Raw genomic sequence first — 17,837 nt, forward strand, 5'->3', positions numbered from 1 at the left:
GCAACAGGAGGGAAGAGAGAGGAGGAAAGAGAGAGACAGGAGGTAATAGAGACACAGGAGGGAAGAGTGAAAGAGACACAAGAAAAGATAAACAGGAGGTGAGAAAAACAGGAAATAAGAGAGACAGCAGACAACAGAGAAGAGGTAAGAGAGACAGACAGGCGATGAGAGACAGGACGCAAGAGAGAGTGACATCTCCATTTTCTTTACTCGGAGAGTTCTCACTGTGTTATCTGTGATGTTGCATTACTTGTTTGAGTTGGAGATTAGGTGGCAAAACCTACGTGACCCTGACTGTACCAACGCAGTGGACAGACCCTATTGCAGAGGTGGGCTTAGCTGGAAATGGGGGGGAGCAGAGGGACAGATGCCTGTCCGGTAGGTTGTCTATCAATTGTTCAGGGCCACATGACCCCATGTACTGCAAATGGAGGCTGTATACAGAAGGGCTGAGCAGTGACGTACTGCAGGGTAGGGTTGTGTATAGAGGGGCTGAGCAGTGACGTACTCAGTGGTGGATTATAATGAGGTCAATCTGGGCAGTAGCCCAGGGCCCAGTGGTGTGGGGGGGCCCAGGAGCCCAGGGAAAATTGCCCCATTATAATCCGCCACCATAGCACCACGCCCCCCCATGTATTGACCATTTCCTCCCCCTCTCAGACCCACTGGCCACCGCAGCGCCAGCCCCTCACTGATAAATCCCTGCTCTGTGTGCACAGGACCTGTGATGAGGTCACAGGAGGGGAGGAGTCAGGGGTTACATGATCAGGGGTTTCAGTCTGAGGCCCCTGATCATGTGACCCCTGACTCCTCCCCTCCTGTGACCTCATCACAGGTCCTGTGCACACAGCCATCAATGTATTGTATGCGGGACTCTGCTGTACTCGTTGTAATGGTGCTGGATGAGGGAAGTATGTGTGGGGTCAGGAGGGGTTTACAGGATGGATGTAGCTGCGTGTGTGTGCGAGGTGTACGAAGCAGAGCTGCGAATGTGCGAGGTGTATGGAGTGGAGCCGTGTGTGTATGAGGTGTATGGAGCGGAGCTGCGAATGTGCGAAGTGTACGGAGCGGAGCCGCGAATGTGCGAGGTGTACAGAGCGAAGCCACGAATGTGTGAAGTGTACGGAGCGGAGCCGTGTGTGTACGAGGTGTGTGGAGCGGAGCCGTGTGTGTACGAGGTGTACGGAGCGGAGCCGTGTGTGTACGAGGTGTACGGAGCGGAGCCGCGCGCGGTGTACAGAGCGGAGCCGCACGCGCAAGGTTTACGAGTTGTACGGAGCGGAGCCCTGTTTGTACAGAGCTGAGCTGTGTGTGTGCGAGGTGTACGGAGCGGAGCCGCGTGTGTGTACGAGGTATACGGAGTGGAGCTGCATGTGTGTACGGAGCGAAGCCGCGTGTGTGTACGAGGTGTACGGAACGGAGCCCTGTGTGTACAGAGCTGAGCTGCACGTGTGCGAGGTGTACGGAGCGGGGCTGCACATGTGCGAGGTGTACGGAGCGGAGCTGCGTGTGTGTACGAGGTGTAAGTAGTGGAGCCGCGTGTGTACGAGGTGTACGGAGTGGAGCCGCATGTGTGTACGGAGAGAAACAGCGTTTGTGTACGAGGTGTACGGAGCGAAGCCGCGTGTGTGTACGAGGTGTACAGAACGGAGCACTGTGTGTACAGAGCAGAGCTGCACGTGTGCGAGGTGTACGAAGCGGAGCCGCGTGTGTGTACGAGGTGAACGGAGGGGAGCAGCATGTGTACGAGGTGTACGGAGCAGAGCCGCATGTGTGTATGGAGTGGAGCTGCATGTGTGTACGGAGCGAAGCCGCGTGTGTGCACGAGGTGTACGGAGCGAAGCCGGGTGTGTGTACGAGGTGTACGGAATGAAGCCCTGTGTGTACAGAGCTGAGCTGCACGTGTGCACGGTGTACGGAGCGGGGCTGCGCGTGTGCGAGGTGTACGTAGTGGAGCCACGTGTGTGTACGAGGTGTACGGAGCGGAGCCGCATGTGCACGAGGTGTACGGAGCGTAGCCACGTGTGTGTACGAGGGGTACGGAGCGAAGCCGCGTGTGTGTACGGAGCGGAGCCGCATATGTACGAGGTGTACGGAACAGAGCCCTGTGTGTACAAAGTGTACAAAGCTGAGCCATGTGTTTATGGAGTGGAGCCGTGTGTGTACGAGGTGTATGGAGCAAAGCCGCATGTGTACAAGGTTTACAGAGCAGAGCCATGTGTGTACAAGGTTTACGGATTGGAGCCATGTGTGTACTGAGTGGAGCCGTGTGTGTGCGAGGTGTATGGAGCGAAGCCATGTGTACGAGGCATACAAAGCGGAACAGTGTGTGAATGAGGTGTGTGGAGCCATGCGTGTACAAGGTGTATGATGGGGAACATTCATACCTCCCAACCATCCCAGATTTTGAGTGTCTGCCCCACTGCCCCGACCGGGAGCTTACTTTTCCCGTGGACACAGGAGTATACGGCGGAGCCCCGAGGAGCACAGGAAAACTCGCACGTGACATTCCATCGGAAGTGACGTGCTGGAAGCTAACTGAGGAGATTTTTATGGAACCATGGAGGCACTTCCGGGAATGCTTCAGATCATCACCATATCCTCCTCCGACAGCGCGGACAGTGGGATTGCCTTGGACTCGGGGATGTCGGCCATGTGAGTGGATCATAATATGTCCTGCACCAGGAGGCTCAGGTGGGCACTACAATGTGTGCCGGGCTGGTATAGTATCTTTATAGAATCTTTCTTTCCCCTCTTTCCTTGTCTTTCTTTCTTTCTTTCTTTCTTTCACTTTCTGTTCTTTCTTTCCCCTCTTTGTTTCTCTCTCCCTTTCTGTTTTTTCTTTCCCATTTCTTTCTTTTTTTCTCTCTTTGTTCTTTCTTTCACCTCTTTCTTTCTCTTTCTTTCTCTCTTTGGTCCTTCTTTCCCCTCTTTCTTTCTCTCTCCCTCGCTGTTCTTTCTTTCTTTCCCCTTTCTTTCTTTCTTTCTTTCTTTCTTTCTTTCTTTTTCTCTCTCTGTTCTTTCTTTCCCTTTCATTCTTTCTCTCTCTGCTCTTTAGTTCCCCTCTTTCTTTCTCTCTCTCTGTTCTTTCTTTCTTTCTTCTCTTTCTTTTTTCTCTCTCTGTTCTTTTTTTCGTCCCCTCTTTCTTGCTCTCTGTTCTTTTTCCTTTCTCTCTCTCTTTTCTTCTTTCTCTCTCGCTGTTCTTTCTTTCTCTCTCCTTTTTTCTCTCTCTTTTTCTTTTTTCTCTCTCTCTGTTGTTTCTTTCTTTTCCTCAGTACCAGTCAATGTGCCCACAGTACCAGCCACTGTGCCCATAATGCCAGCCACTGTGCCCTCAGTACCAGTCAGTGTGATCAGCAGTGCTAAATGGGTGTGGTTGGGGCATGGATATGGGTGTGACTAGTTGTGAAATGGGTGTGGTCGGGCGGCCGGTAACCAATCATCATAGTGGCTGTCATCTGTTTCCATCAACTTTGTTATATGTGGGCAGTGGGCACCTCTAGTAAGGTGGGCACGAGATGGCGGGTCTTGTCGCCTCTGCCTCACACATAAGTTACCAAGAGGTGTACTTTATTCCTGCCACATTTCTTTCTTGGCCTACTGAGCAGTTGAAAGTTATACAACCTGAGGATTGTGCATGTGTGTGCTGCCAGCATGTAGTAATATGTGTCTGTATATATATATATATATATATATATATATACTTACTCCGATCCCTATATAAACCCTGCCCCTCCGACCGCCATCCACTTTCCCATGCTCCTGTTCCAATCCTGGGGTCTTTTTTGTCCCCCCTTAGTCCTCCACATGCTGAACATCTAGGACATGACTAACATTGTGTGCTTGTTTGTCGCCAGATGCAGCGTCGTGTCCAGTGTGTGACAAGACGGCGACTTGTCTGTGGCGTTATCCTCTCTGCCGCCATGTTGTGCACAGCCTGTGACGAGGAGCATCTCTTCCTGTATATCCGGCCACAGGCTGCACATTGGAGGCTGCTTCTTCTATCTGGGGAAGTTCATGAAGCAGAAGCCTCTGTGTGACTCATGTGAAGTAACTTGTCTGACAGGTCATGGGTCCAGGTCAGCAGGTGATTGCAGACTATTAGCTGGTTTCGATGTTAGGTACAGGTGAGTCAGGACTAGATGTTGGGTGGAAGCCTTCCAGTATTTGTAAGGCCTCGTGCACACGCTGAGTATTTGGTGAGTTTTTACCTCAGTATTTATAAGGCCTCGTGCACACGCTGAGTATTTGGTGAGTTTTTACTCCAGTATTTATAAGGCCTTGTGCACATGCTGAGTATTTGGTGAGTTTTTACCTCAGTGTTTATAAGGCCTCGTGCACACGTTGAGTATTTGTTGATTTTTTCACTCAGTATTTGTAAGGCCTCATGGACACACTGAGCATTTGGTGTTTTTTACCTCAGTATTTGTGAGGCCTTGTGCACACGTTGCGTATTTGCAGGGTTTTTTACCTCAGTATTTAACCCCTTCCCGCCCCTTGACGCACCGTATGCGACATGAAAACTAGTGACTTCCCGACCCTATCACATGATCGGGGGGCCCACAGAGTCTGAACAGCCCGGGGCCCTGACTACCCTTAATCCACCCCTGGACGTACTGCAGGGTAGGGTTGTATATAGAGGGGCTGAGCAGTGACGTACTGCAGGGTAGGATTGTATATAGAGGGGCTTAGCAGTGATGTACTGCAGGGTAGGATTGTATATAGAGGGGCTGAGCAGTGACGTACTGCAGGGTAGGGTTGTATATAGAGGGGCTGAGCAGTGATGTACTGCAGGGTAGGGTTGTATATAGAGGGGCTGAGCAGTGACGTACTGCATGGTAGGGTTGTATAAAGAGGGGCTGAGCAGTGATGTACTGCAGGGTAGGGTTGTATATAGAGGGGCTGAGCAGTGACGTACTGCAGGGTAGGGTTGTATATAGAGGGGGCTGAGCAGTGACGTACTGCAGGGTAGGGTTGTATATAGAGGGGCTGAGCAGTGACGTACTGCAGGGTAGGGTTGTATATAGAGGGGCTGAGCAGTGATGTACTGCAGGGTAGGGTTGTATATAGAGGGGCTGAGCAGTGACGTACTGCAGGGTAGGATTGTATATAGAGGGGCTGAGCAGTGACGTACTGCAGGGTAGGATTGTATATAGAGGGGCTGAGCAGTGATGTACTGCAGGGTAGGGTTGTATATAGAGGGGCTGATCAGTGACGTACTGCAGGGTAGGGTTGTATATAGAGGGGCTGAGCAGTGACGTACTGCAGGGTAGGATTGTATATAGAGGGGCTGAGCAGTGACGTACTGCAGGGTAGGATTGTATATAGAGGGGGCTGAGCAGTGACGTACTGCAGGGTAGGGTTGTATATAGAGGGGCTGATCAGTGACGTACTGCAGGGTAGGGTTGTATATAGAGGGGCTGAGCAGTGACGTACTGCAGGGTAGGATTGTATATAGAGGGGCTGAGCAGTGACGTACTGCAGGGTAGGGTTGTATATAGAGGGGCTGAGCAGTGACGTACTGCAGGGTAGGGTTGTATATAGAGGGGCTGAGCAGTGACGTACTGCAGGGTAGGGTTGTATATAGAGGGGCTGAGCAGTGACGTACTGCAGGGTAGGGTTGTATATAGAGGGGCTGAGCAGTGACGTACTGCAGGGTAGGGTTGTATACAGAGGGGCTGAGCAGTGATGTACTGCAGGTTAGGATTGTATATAGAGGGGCTGAGCAGTGACATACTGCAGGATAGGGTTGTATACAGAGGGGCTGAGCAGTGATGTACTGCAGGTTAGGATTGTATATAGAGGGGCTGAGCAGTGACGTACTGCAGGGTAGGGTTGTATATAGAGGGAGCTGAGCAGTGACGTACTGCAGGGTAGGGTTGTATATAGAGGGGCTGAGCAGTGATGTACTGCAGGGTAGGATTGTATATAGAGGGGCTGAGCAGTGATGTACTGCAGGGTAGGATTGTATATAGAGGGGCTGAGCAGTGACGTACTGCAGGGTAGGATTGTATATAGAGGGGCTGAGCAGTGACGTACTGCAGGGTAGGATTGTATATAGAGGGGCTGAGCAGTGACGTACTGCAGGGTAGGATTGTATATAGAGGGGCTGAGCAGTGACGTACTGCAGGGTAGGATTGTATATAGAGGGGCTGAGCAGTGACGTACTGCAGGGTAGGATTGTATATAGAGGGGCTGAGCAGTGACGTACTGCAGGGTAGGATTGTATATAGAGGGGCTGAGCAGTGATGTACTGCAGGGTAGGGTTGTATATAGAGGGGCTGATCAGTGACGTACTGCAGGGTAGGGTTGTATATAGAGGGGCTGAGCAGTGACGTACTGCATGGTAGGATTGTATATAGAGGGGCTGAGCAGTGACGTACTGCAGGGTAGGGTTGTATACAGAGGGGCTGAGCAGTGATGTACTGCAGGGTAGGGTTGTATATAGAGGGGCTGAGCAGTGACGTACTGCAGGGTAGGGTTGTATATAGAGGGGCTGAGCAGTGACGTACTGCAGGGTAGGGTTGTGTATAGAGGGGCTGAGCAGTGACGTACTGCAGGGTAGGGTTGTATATAGAGGGGCTGAGCAGTGACGTACTGCAGGGTAGGGTTGTATACAGAGGGGCTGAGCAGTGATGTACTGCAGGTTAGGATTGTATATAGAGGGGCTGAGCAGTGACGTACTGCAGGGTAGGGCTGTATATAGAGGGGCTGAGCAGTGACGTACTGCAGGGTAGGGTTGTATATAGAGGGAGCTGAGCAGTGACGTACTGCAGGGTAGGGTTGTATATAGAGGGGCTGAGCAGTGACGTACTGCAGGGTAGGGTTGTATATAGAGGGAGCTGAGCAGTGACGTACTGCAGGGTAGGGTTGTATATAGAGGGGCTGAGCAGTGATGTACTGCAGGGTAGGGTTGTATATAGAGGGGCTGAGCAGTGACGTACTGCAGGGTAGGGTTGTATACAGAGGGGCTGAGCAGTGATGTACTGCAGGTTAGGATTGTATATAGAGGGGCTGAGCAGTGACGTACTGCAGGGTAGGGTTGTATATAGAGGGGCTGAGCAGTGACGTACTGCAGGGTAGGGTTGTATGTAGAGGGGCTGGACAGTGACGTACTGCAGGGTAGGGTTGTATATAGAGGGGCTGAGCAGTGACGTACTGCAGGGTAGGGTTGTATATAGAGGGGCTGAGCAGTGACGTACTGCAGGGTAGGGTTGTATATAGAGGGGCTGAGCAGTGACGTACTGCAGGGTAGGGTTGTATATAGAGGGGCTGAGCAGTGACGTACTGCAGGGTAGGATTGTATATAGAGGGGCTGAGCAGTGACGTACTGCTGGGTAAGGTTGTATATAGAGGGGCTGGGCAGTGACGTACTGCAGGGTAGGGTTGTATACAGAGGGGCTGAGCAGTGACGTACTGCAGGGTAAGGTTGTATATAGAGGGGCTGAGCAGTGACGTACTGCAGGGTAGAATTGTATATAGAGGGGCTGGGCAGTGACGTACTGCAGGGTAGAATTGTATATAGAGGGGGCTGAGAGGAATAAATCATCGTTCATGTCACACTCTTTTAGATGTGGCCACGCAACAGCATTTCTCTTTATGCTTCCCACCACAGGTTGTTGAGCGCTGCTGTCAGTCAGACACTTGTTTGTGCATCTGATTGTGTCACGCTGGCACCAGAGCTCAGCTGGTTATGTACGGTATTTAATGAAGCAAAGTGGCTTGCTGGGCTCTGAACCTTTTGGATTGGGAATATAGCAACTGATTTTGGTAAAATGTGTGTGTGTTACCGTAAATTTTGGTATGGGGTGATTAAAGGGTTATTCCCCCCAAGAATGCACCTCAACTGTTGTTAGAATATCGCTGGTCCGACCATTGGGACCCCCACCCATCCCAAAAACGATGCTCTGCAGCCCCGTCCTGAGTAGAGTGAAGGTGCATATACTCATCGTCCATTGGGACTGCCGGAGATAGCTGAGCTCTGTCTATGGGATTGCCAACTACAATGTGTGTAGCTGCGTATTACTCCTAGACTCTATTGAAGACTATTCCGGAGCCCACCTCAGCGGTCAAACTCTTAGCAATCAGCGTCCTATAGTTAGGAGTAGAGTTGAGCGACTTTTGATTTTTTAGGGTCGAGTTTCGTTTCATGAAACCCGACTTATCCAAAAGTCGGGTCGAGCAAAATCGGCCGACTATAGGGAAAAGTCGGGGTCGGACCGAAACACGAAACCCAATGTAAGTCAATGGAGAATTAAAGTCGGCAGTGAGAGGAGGACAGGAAACACACCTACAGTGCCCATTTGAATGCCAAAAGCATAAATTCTTGTTACTGAAGCTTGTCAACCTTAATTTCCTTCATAGTACTAGTTACGCACTGAAAAATGGGGGTTATTTGGCTACAGTTGTGGGGGGGAGGGCTGGCTCCAGGTTTTCATGGGCCCAGGGCCAAAGAGCGCCCCTTTAACACATACCACAACTCATGATGCTCCGATACGGCAGAGAAATAGCAGTATAGTACAATGACAAATACTTTGCTTCTTACATCTCATGACTGATATCCATTTTAAATTCTCCAATACCTCCAAAAATGGACAGTATATAACTCCATACAGTATTATGGCCAGCGCTTAGTGCACTATACAGAGTAATGAGGCCCATATATTTCTCCAAACGGAATCATTGGTCCCATATAATGCTTCAAACCGTATATGATGAGCTCCACATAATGCTACAGTATATGTTGGTCCCAATGGATGAAGCTCCACTGTCTTATGGGCCCAAATAATGCTCCATATATAATGGGCCCCATTTCTACTGCTCTAGTGTATAATGGGCCCTGTAAATGCTGCTCCAGTGTCTGATGTCCACCTTTGGAATGCTCCAGTGTATGGTGGGCCCCATATATCATTCACCAGAGTATAGTGCTCCCCAAAAATTGCTGTCCCAACATTGAAAACAATTACATAAGTCTCCTTGCTAGGGAATCCCTGCACTACTCTGAACTCCTTGTCGTCCCCATCTTCCATCTCACTGCACTTGGCTGTTTAGGCCCTCCCACCGGCAGTGACACTTTTGCGTACTATGCAGTGCCCTGTGCCAGTGCCATCGCCCATGAGTATGCCCCCCCACCTGCTCAAGGAACCTGCACTTTCATCTGCACCTTCCTCTTTGTCACCGTGTAAGGTGGTATAGTATGCAGGAAGGGGAACCTGAGTTCCTCTGGGTCATATTCTGGCTGTGTAAAGTGCGAGGGGAATGTAGTGGTCTGGGTCAATGTACCAGCAGCATCATCCAGCAGTGGCTGGGCCTCAGTGCACTTGTGGTGTCCCCAAGAGTACGGTCGCCACTGTGGCATTACCTTCCTCCTAGGGAGTGTGTTGTCATGCTTGGGAGCAACGAAGGATCTCTCTAGCAGTGAAACCAACACACAACACATTTCCCACTCCAGGCCAGCAGGGAGACCTCTGAACCTGACTGCTGAGTAGCTGCTCTCTGTGGTCAGGAGGAGGTAAGTTAGGGCATTCTGTGCAGGGAAGTGTGTGGACGTGAGAAGGGGAGTTGGAGGATGAGCAGAGTTAAGGCTCACTCCTAGCTGGAGCGCATGGTCCGGATTCCGGTCTCCGAGTTTGTAGGGACACTGACGTTCCTGCAGCAGAAACCGGGGGAAGTAGCAGCTATAAATGCTCTGTACCCTACTAAGGCTCGGAGGCCCCAGCATCGACGTGTGGGAGGCAGAAGGAAAAGGCTACAGCTGTCTGCCATACAAGTAAAGTCTGAGGAACATCTGTTAGACAGGAGGCGCTTCAGTGAACCACGGTCCTGTGAGTGCTTCCCCCACAAGCGCTAGAAAGGAGACGTTCAGGAAGGTGCATGTTAGCGGAGTGTTGGAAGGGAGCTTTCCATTGTGGTCCCGGAGGTTGGCTGAGGTCCTGACCCGGAGGACACAGCACGGAGGCAGGCATCTGTGTAACCTGCAGACTGTGAGTAAAGCTTTGGAGCTGCACGCTCTGGTGTCCTACAGTTATTCCAGCACCGCTACATCTGGGTACCAGCACCTACACCGCCTGTGCCTTTCCCCCATCACTACATCTACACTTCCCTGGGACTCCATCTCCACCTGTGGGGAGCTTCACCATCTTTGCTGCACAACACCATCAGTCCCAGAGGATCTGCATGCAGCATAGGCCTAACATCTATGTTGCCGAACACGACAGGTGGCGTCAAACTATCTATATAAACTCTTTACCATTATACCACGCCATTTACATTGGCGGCCAGGGCCACCGTCCGGGTCACCGCTGCTGTGACACATCCCACTGACACCGGCCCGGTACCGAGTACCCCACAGCCCTGGGAGGACGACCCATATGCTGACTGCTGATCGGGCGGCGTTATTCCCACGAACCTCCAAACAGCGTCCATGAAGGCAAAGTTTTTGGTTTCCGGGGGCAGTATGATTGCAAAGCTGAACCTTAAAGGAATGTCCAAAAGGACACCACCAGGAGTGGAGCCTGTGGCTTCATTGGACTCCACCCGGAAACCACAACCATGCCACCTAAAGAAAAGATGCACACTTTGAAAGCTTTGTCGATACTGTGTGTGGTGTGGTATGTCTGTTTGTTGTTGTGCTAGCGATTTCTCAGCTTAATTCCATTAACAACCGAGACTCCGGCATGCCCCCGCAGTACGCGTCTAGCTTACTAGAGGGATAAGCGAGGCTCTGGCACGTGACATCGAGCAATAACAGGTTTAACATTCCCGTACATGTCCGGAGCTGCATGCACACTACACTGAAAGGACCAGCTTTTGTCGCTTACAGGTGCAGATAACCTGCTGAACTCCGTTAGTGATGGGGATCTGGGATTCAGATTATTCCCCGCGAACGATGATTTCCCAGTAAGTTCAGGTCAACCGCAATTCCGGAGTTAGGCCTAACTGTCATTCCTGAAAAAATTACGTGTCCAAACCACAGGTACTGTAGCTTGCTTAACAGCTCGGCAGCTGTTCTCAGGCCCAGTATGGATTCAACAACATTGTAGAAAGTTGACAAAGGGTACAGTTTCACCGGATGACACGTATATATGTAGCCTAGTTTACACATTAGAAATATATGTCTATAGATCAGGAGGCAGACTCAGATGTTCTCAGGCCCAGTATGGATTTGACCAGATTGTACAAAGTTGAGAAAGGGTACTTTATCCCTGGATAGCAGGTATATATAGCTTAGTTTAAACATGTTAAATCTCCGTGTTCTCAGTATGGATTACACAGCAATCTAAAAAGTGGAAAAAAGGAAATGCATTTGAGGCGTACACAACTATATAGTTTTGGTGTTATTTTTAAATCTTCATATATATTTCGGTCTCAGTAATACAGTCCAGCCTCTCCGCAATACGAAATGAGATGCATACAATTACTGACATAAAGGCTAGTGATTGCAGAAATGTAGGATTTACTATTCACGGGAAAAACTTCTGTCACAATTCTCATAGGTGATGCTGACCCTCAATAAATTTGTGTGTTGAGACAGTGAAAACTTTTTTTGTGAATAAAGTGTTGCTGTATTGCCCTTCCATTGATTCCATCACTGTTGCTCATCTCAATCCAATTTTTATCACAGGGAGCGATGTAAACATGGTGCTCACTGGCTATCATGATCTGTCACGTAACTTTGAAGTGCAAAAGACAGAAGCCACAGGCCGTAGGCGATTCTATTTGATTGGCATGAGAGGGCACATTTTGAAATGTGCGCCGGAATGTCACACGTTTGTGAGTAGGAAAACTGTGAAAGCTGATGATAAACCACCACTGCATGTCATTGTGAGTCGACGTCCATAAGAAATGGAAGCCATTGATCATCTGGAGCTAGAGCCCGGCCAGCAGGACAGGGCATAGCTACATCTTAACCATCATCTTTCAGTTCAATCAATTTGTAGTGGCAGTCCGAGTGAAGGATTTGACAGCCCAGACTACACAGCGGAGGAGCAGTGAGAGGTAAACAGTTCAAATGCTGGGGCCCTGCCCAAGCAAGGGGGGGCACACTCGTGGGCATCGGTACTGGCACTGGGCCCCTCATAGTACGGCGGTGTGTCTGACGGCGTGTGTGCACCACCACAGTCAGAGACATTTGATTGCACTATGAGGGACCCTATGCCAGTGCCCGCGCCCAAGAGTCGGCCTACCCACCTGTCCAGGGCAATGGCACTTGCACGGATTCGTGCGCTAGGTGGTGACCCCGGCCATGGGGGGGGGCAGCCCAGTTAGGGAGGTTTACAAAGTGGCATATGTTGATGTGGGACATTCAGCTGCTGCAAAAGGCGAAATAGGTCAAGTTCGCGGAATAGGAGGAGGAGCAAAGCAAGCCATTTTTCTGGCAACCTATGTGTCATGAAGGGAAGGCGGGACAAAATCCTTGGAAACCCATGCATGGTTCATTTTAATGAAGGTTAGATCATCCACATTTTTGGTTGACAGACGGGTCCTTTTTTCTGTCAGGATTGATCCAGCTGCACTGAAGACTCTTTCCGATAGCACACTTGCAGCTGGGCAAGCGAGCTCCTGTAAGGCATATTGTGCCAATTCAGGCCAGGTGTCCAGTTTAGCGGCCCAATAGTCAAAGGGGAATAACCTGTGCGGGAGAACATCGATATGGGAGGAAAAGTAGTTGTTAACCATAGTTGATAACTGCTGTCTCCTGTCACTTTCCATCGATGCAGTATTACCAGTTGTGTGAGCGGTACTTGAAAAATCAGTCCACAACATTGTCATGAAACCCCTGTCTCCAACGCCACTTCTGCTGTGTGCACCACGAACACCTCTGCCAAGCTGCCCCCGGCCCGTATGGCTCGTGTGAGAACCATCACCGCTGCTGTGTGCTGGTAATGCCTCAACCAACCGGTTTACCAGAGTTGCTTGTTTATTAGCCAATATTAGGTCAAGGTTCTCCTGTGGCATGATGTTTTGTAATTTGCCTTTATAGCGTGGATCCAGGATGCTGGCCAACCAGTAGTCGTCATTAGAGTTGAGCGTCTTTTGGTTTTTTAGGGTCGAGTTTCGTTTCGTGAAACCCGACTTTTCCAAAAGTCGGGTCGAGCAAGATCGGCCGATTATAGGGAAAAGTCGGGGTCGTCCCGAAACACGAAACCCAATGTAAGTCAATGGGGAATAAAAGTCGGCAGTGAGAGGAGTACAGGAAACACACCTACAGTGCCCATTTGAATGCCAAAAGCATCAATTCTTCTTACTTAAGCTTTTCAACCTTAATTAACTTCATAATACAAGTTACGCACTGAAAAATGGGGGTTATTTGGCTAAAGTTGTGGGGGGGTAGGGCTGGCTCCAGGTTTTCATGTGCCCTGGGCGAAAGAGCGCCCCTTTAACACATACCACAACTCATCATGCTCCGATACGGCAGAGAAATAGCGGTATAGTACAATGAAAAATACTTCACTTTTTACATCTCATGACGAGGCCCATCTATTTCTCCATACAGAATCATTGGTCCCATATAATGTTTGAAACAGTATATGATGAGCTCCACATAATGCTACAGTATATGTTGGTCCCCATGGATGAAGCTCCACTGTCTTATGGGCCCAAATAATGCTCCAAACATAATGGGCCCCATTTCTAATGCTCTAGTGTATAATGGGCCCTGTAAATGCTGCTCCAGTGTCTGATGTCCACCTTTGGAATGTTCCAGTGTATGGTGGGCCCCATCTATCATTCTCCAGAGTATAGTGCTCCCCAAAAATTGCTGTCCCAACATTGAAAACAATCAAATAAGTCTCCTCGCTAGGGAATACCTGTACTAGTCTGGACTCCTCGTCGTCCCCATCTTCCATCTCACTGCACAGTATTTCAACCTTGCAAGTGCTGTGATCCTGAGCAAGCAGGGGGGGCCCACTCGTTGGCGACGGCACTGGCACAGGGCCCCTGATAGTACGGTGGTGTGTCTGATGGCGGGTGGGCCGAACCTGCACTTTCATCTGCAGCTTCCTCTTTGTCACCGTGTAAGATGGAACTGTATATGGGAAGGGTAACCTGAGTTTCATCAGGGTCAGATTCAGGCCATGTAGCGTGCGAGGGGAATGTAGTGGTCTGGGTCAATGTACCAGCAGATTCATCGAGCAGTGGCTGGGCATCAGTGCACTTGTGTCGCCCCCAGGAGTACGGTCGCCACAGTGGCATTACCTTCCTCCTAGGGAGTGTGATGTCATGCTTGGGAGCAACGAAGGATCTCTCTAGCAGGTTAACTGATTGGGTAGCGTTATTCCCACGAGTCATGACCCTTCAAACAGCGTTCATGAAGGCAAAGTGTTTGTTTTACGTGGGCAGTATGGTTGCAAAGCTGAACCTTAAAGGAATTATTATTATTATTATTTATTGTTATAGCGCCACTTATTCCATGGCGCTTTACATGTAAGGAGGAGTATACATAAAAACAAGTACAATAATCTTAAACAATACAAGTCATAACTGGTACAGGAGGAGAGAGGACCCTGCCCGCGAGGGCTCACAATCTTCAAGGGATTGGTGATAATACAGTAGGTGAGGGTAGAGCTGGTCGTGCAGCGGTTTGGTCGATCGGTGGTTACTGCAGGTTGTAGGCTTGTCGGAAGAGGTGGGTCTAGAGGCTCTTTTTGAAGGTTTCGATGGTAGGTGAGAGTCTGATATGTTGTGGTAGAGAGTTCCAGAGTAGGGGTGATGGGCGAGAGAAATCTTGTATGCGATTGTGGGAAGAGGAGATAAGAGGGGAGTAGAGAAGGAGATCTTGTGAGGATCGAAGGTTGCGTGCGGGAAAGTACCGGGAGACGAGGTCACAGATGTATGGAGGAGACAGGTTGTGGATGGCTTTGTATGTCATGGTTAGGGTTTTGTAACGGAGTCTCTGGGCAATTGGGAGCCAGTGAAGGGATTGACAGAGGGGAGAAGCTGGGGAATAGCGGGGGGACAAGTGGATTAGTCGGGCAGCAGAGTTTAGAATAGATTGGAGGGGTGCGAGAGTGTTTGAGGGGAGGCCACAGAGCATGAGGTTGCAGTAGTCAAGGCGAGAGATGATGAGGGCATGGACTAGGGTTTTTGCAGATTCTTGGGTGAGGAATGAACGGATTCGTGAAATATTTTTGAGTTGAAGTCGGCAGGAAGTGGAAAGGGCTTGGATATGTGGTTTGAAGGAGAGATCAGCGTCAAGGATTACTCCGAGGCAGCGAGCTTGTGGGACTGGGGAGAGTGGGCAGTCATTTACTGTAATTGATAGGTTCGTAGGGGGGGTCACGTGAGATGGGGGAAAGATGTTGAATTCTGTTTTGTCCATGTTGAGTTTCAGAAATCTAGCGGAGAAGAAGGATGAAATAGTGGACAGACATTGAGGGATTCTGGTTAGTAGGGAGGTGATATCTGGTCCAGAGATGTAGATCTGTGTGTCATCAGCGTAAAGATGATACTGAAAGCCATGAGATTCTATGAGCTGTCCCAGGCCAAAGGTGTAAATAGAGAACAGCAGGGGCCCAAGGACTGAACCTTGTGGGACTCCGACAGATAGGGGGCGAGGTGAGGAGGTGGTGTGTTAGTGGGAGACGCTGAATGTCCGGTCTGTTAGGTATGATGAGATCCAGGATAGGGCCAAGTCTGTGATGCCGAGGGATGAGAGGGTCTGTAATAATAGGGAATGGTCCACTGTGTCAAAGGTAGCCGACAGGTCCAGGAGGAGGAGGACAGAGTAGTGTCGCTTGCTCTTGGCGGTTAAGAGGTCATTGGTGACCTTAGTAAGGGCAGTTTCAGTGGAGTGGTGTGACCGGAAGCCAGATTGTAAGCGGTCGAAGAGGGAGCAAGAAGAGAGATGGGAGGACAGTTCAAGGTAGACGTGTTGTTCCAGTAACTTGGAGGCGTAGGGGAGAAGTGATATAGGGCGATAGCTAGATACAGAGGATGGGTCAAGAGAGGGCTTTTTGAGGATAGGTGTGATGGAGGCATGTTTAAAGCTTGAGGGGAAAACACCAGTTGTTAGTGATAGGTTGAAGAGATGGGTTAGGGTTGGGATGAAGACTGTGGTGAGGTTTGGTATGAAGTGGGATGGGAGTGGGTCGAGTGTACAGGTGGTGAGATGTGATCTTGAGAGTAGAGTGGAGAGTCGATCTTCTGTAATGGTGGAGAAGTTGGTTTTGAAGGTGGAGGGCTGGGAAGTCAGGAGGAAGGGTTCTGGGGGTTGTTGACCAAAACTGTCCCTGATGTTATCAATTTTCTGCTTGAAAAATGAGGTAAAGTCTTCAGCTGAGATGAGTGGGGAGGGAGGAGGTGCTGGGGGGCGGAGGAGAGAATTGAAGGTGTTGAATAACTGTTTAGGGCTGTGAGACAGGGAGGATATGAGAGATGAGAAGTAGGTTTGTTTAGCTGTGGCGAGTGTGGTCTTGAAAGTAGTGAGGGACTGTTTGAATGCGATGAAGTGCTCGTTGGAGTGGGATCTTTTCCATCTGCGCTCAGCAGCCCTGGAAGCTCGCCTCAGCTCTTTGGTCAGGCTGGTGTGCCAGGGCTGTCTGTTGATTTTGCGAGTTTTGGTATGTGTAAGTGGGGCAGCGGATTCCAAAGCTACAGCTATTGTGGTGTTATATAGAGCAGCAGCGTCATCTGCATTGTGTAAGGAACTTATATCTGTGAGAGGGAGGAGGGATTCAGAGAATGAGTGTAGGTCAAGGTGTTTAAGATTCCTGCGAGGGTGGGATTGTAGACATGGAGTGAAGAGGGAAGAGAATGTGAGCAGGTTGTGGTCAGAGAGAGGGAGAGGTGAGCTAGAGAGGTTAGATAGGGAGCAGAGGCGGGTGAAGATGAGGTCCAGTGTGTGGCCATCTTTATGGGTGGATGTAGAAGACCATTGAGTGAGGCCGAAGGAGGAAGTGAGAGATAGAAGTTTAGTGGCAGCTGAGAGGGAAGTGTCAATGGGGATGTTGAAGTCGCCCATGATGATAGTAGGGATGTCCGCGGAAAGGAAATGAAGTAACCAGGTGGTGAAGTGGTCAAAGAAGGTGGTGGCTGGCCCTGGGGGCCGGTAGATGACAGCCAGTTGGAGGTTGGAGGGGGAGTAGATGCGCACAGAGTGCACCTCAAATGAAGGGAGGGTAACAGAGGGTGGCAGTGGGATTGGGGTGAAGGAGCAGGTATCTGACAGGAGAAAACTAACTCCTCCGCCTTTGCTGCTGGGGCGGGGGGTGTGAGAAAGGTGGAAGCCGCCATACGAAAGTGCAGCAGGAGAGGCTGTGTCAGAAGGGGTGAGCCAGGTTTCGGTGATGGCGAGGAAGGAAAGTTTGGTAGTGACAAAAAGATCATGGATGTAGGAAAGCTTGTTGCAGACAGAGCGAGCGTTCCACAGAGCTCCTGTTAGTGGGACTGGGGAAGAGGGGGCTGGGTGAATGGGTATAAGGTTGGAGAGGTTACGGAAGGTTGTGATAGAGCGTGGATGGGAGGTAGAAATGACTGTGGGAATGTGGTGAGGAGGACCAGGATTTGGAGAGATATTACCAGCAGTGAGAAGGAGCAGAGAAATTGTGAGCAGGTGGGAGCAGGAGAGGGCATGAGGGGGCTGTCTGTGTTTGGAGACAGAGGATTGTATGTTAAGGAAAAGTTTTGAGGCGGAGGTGAGGTGGATGGGGAGGATTGAAGAAGAGATGAACAGTTCCTTACTAGGAGTAGGGATTAGGGGAATTAGCAGAAAGTGAAGGATTATTGGGGTGAAAATGAAAACAAACAGAAACATTGTTTACAGTGACTGTACAGTTACCTTCAGTTCCCTTCTGGTTCAATTCTGGTTTTAATTCTTAAATTAATCTTCACACTTCTAG

Source organism: Dendrobates tinctorius, unplaced genomic scaffold (assembly GCF_039654945.1).
Source record: "Dendrobates tinctorius isolate UK_male_01 unplaced genomic scaffold, ASM3965494v1 ptg000295l, whole genome shotgun sequence".
In the NCBI taxonomy this organism is placed as follows: domain Eukaryota; kingdom Metazoa; phylum Chordata; class Amphibia; order Anura; family Dendrobatidae; genus Dendrobates; species Dendrobates tinctorius.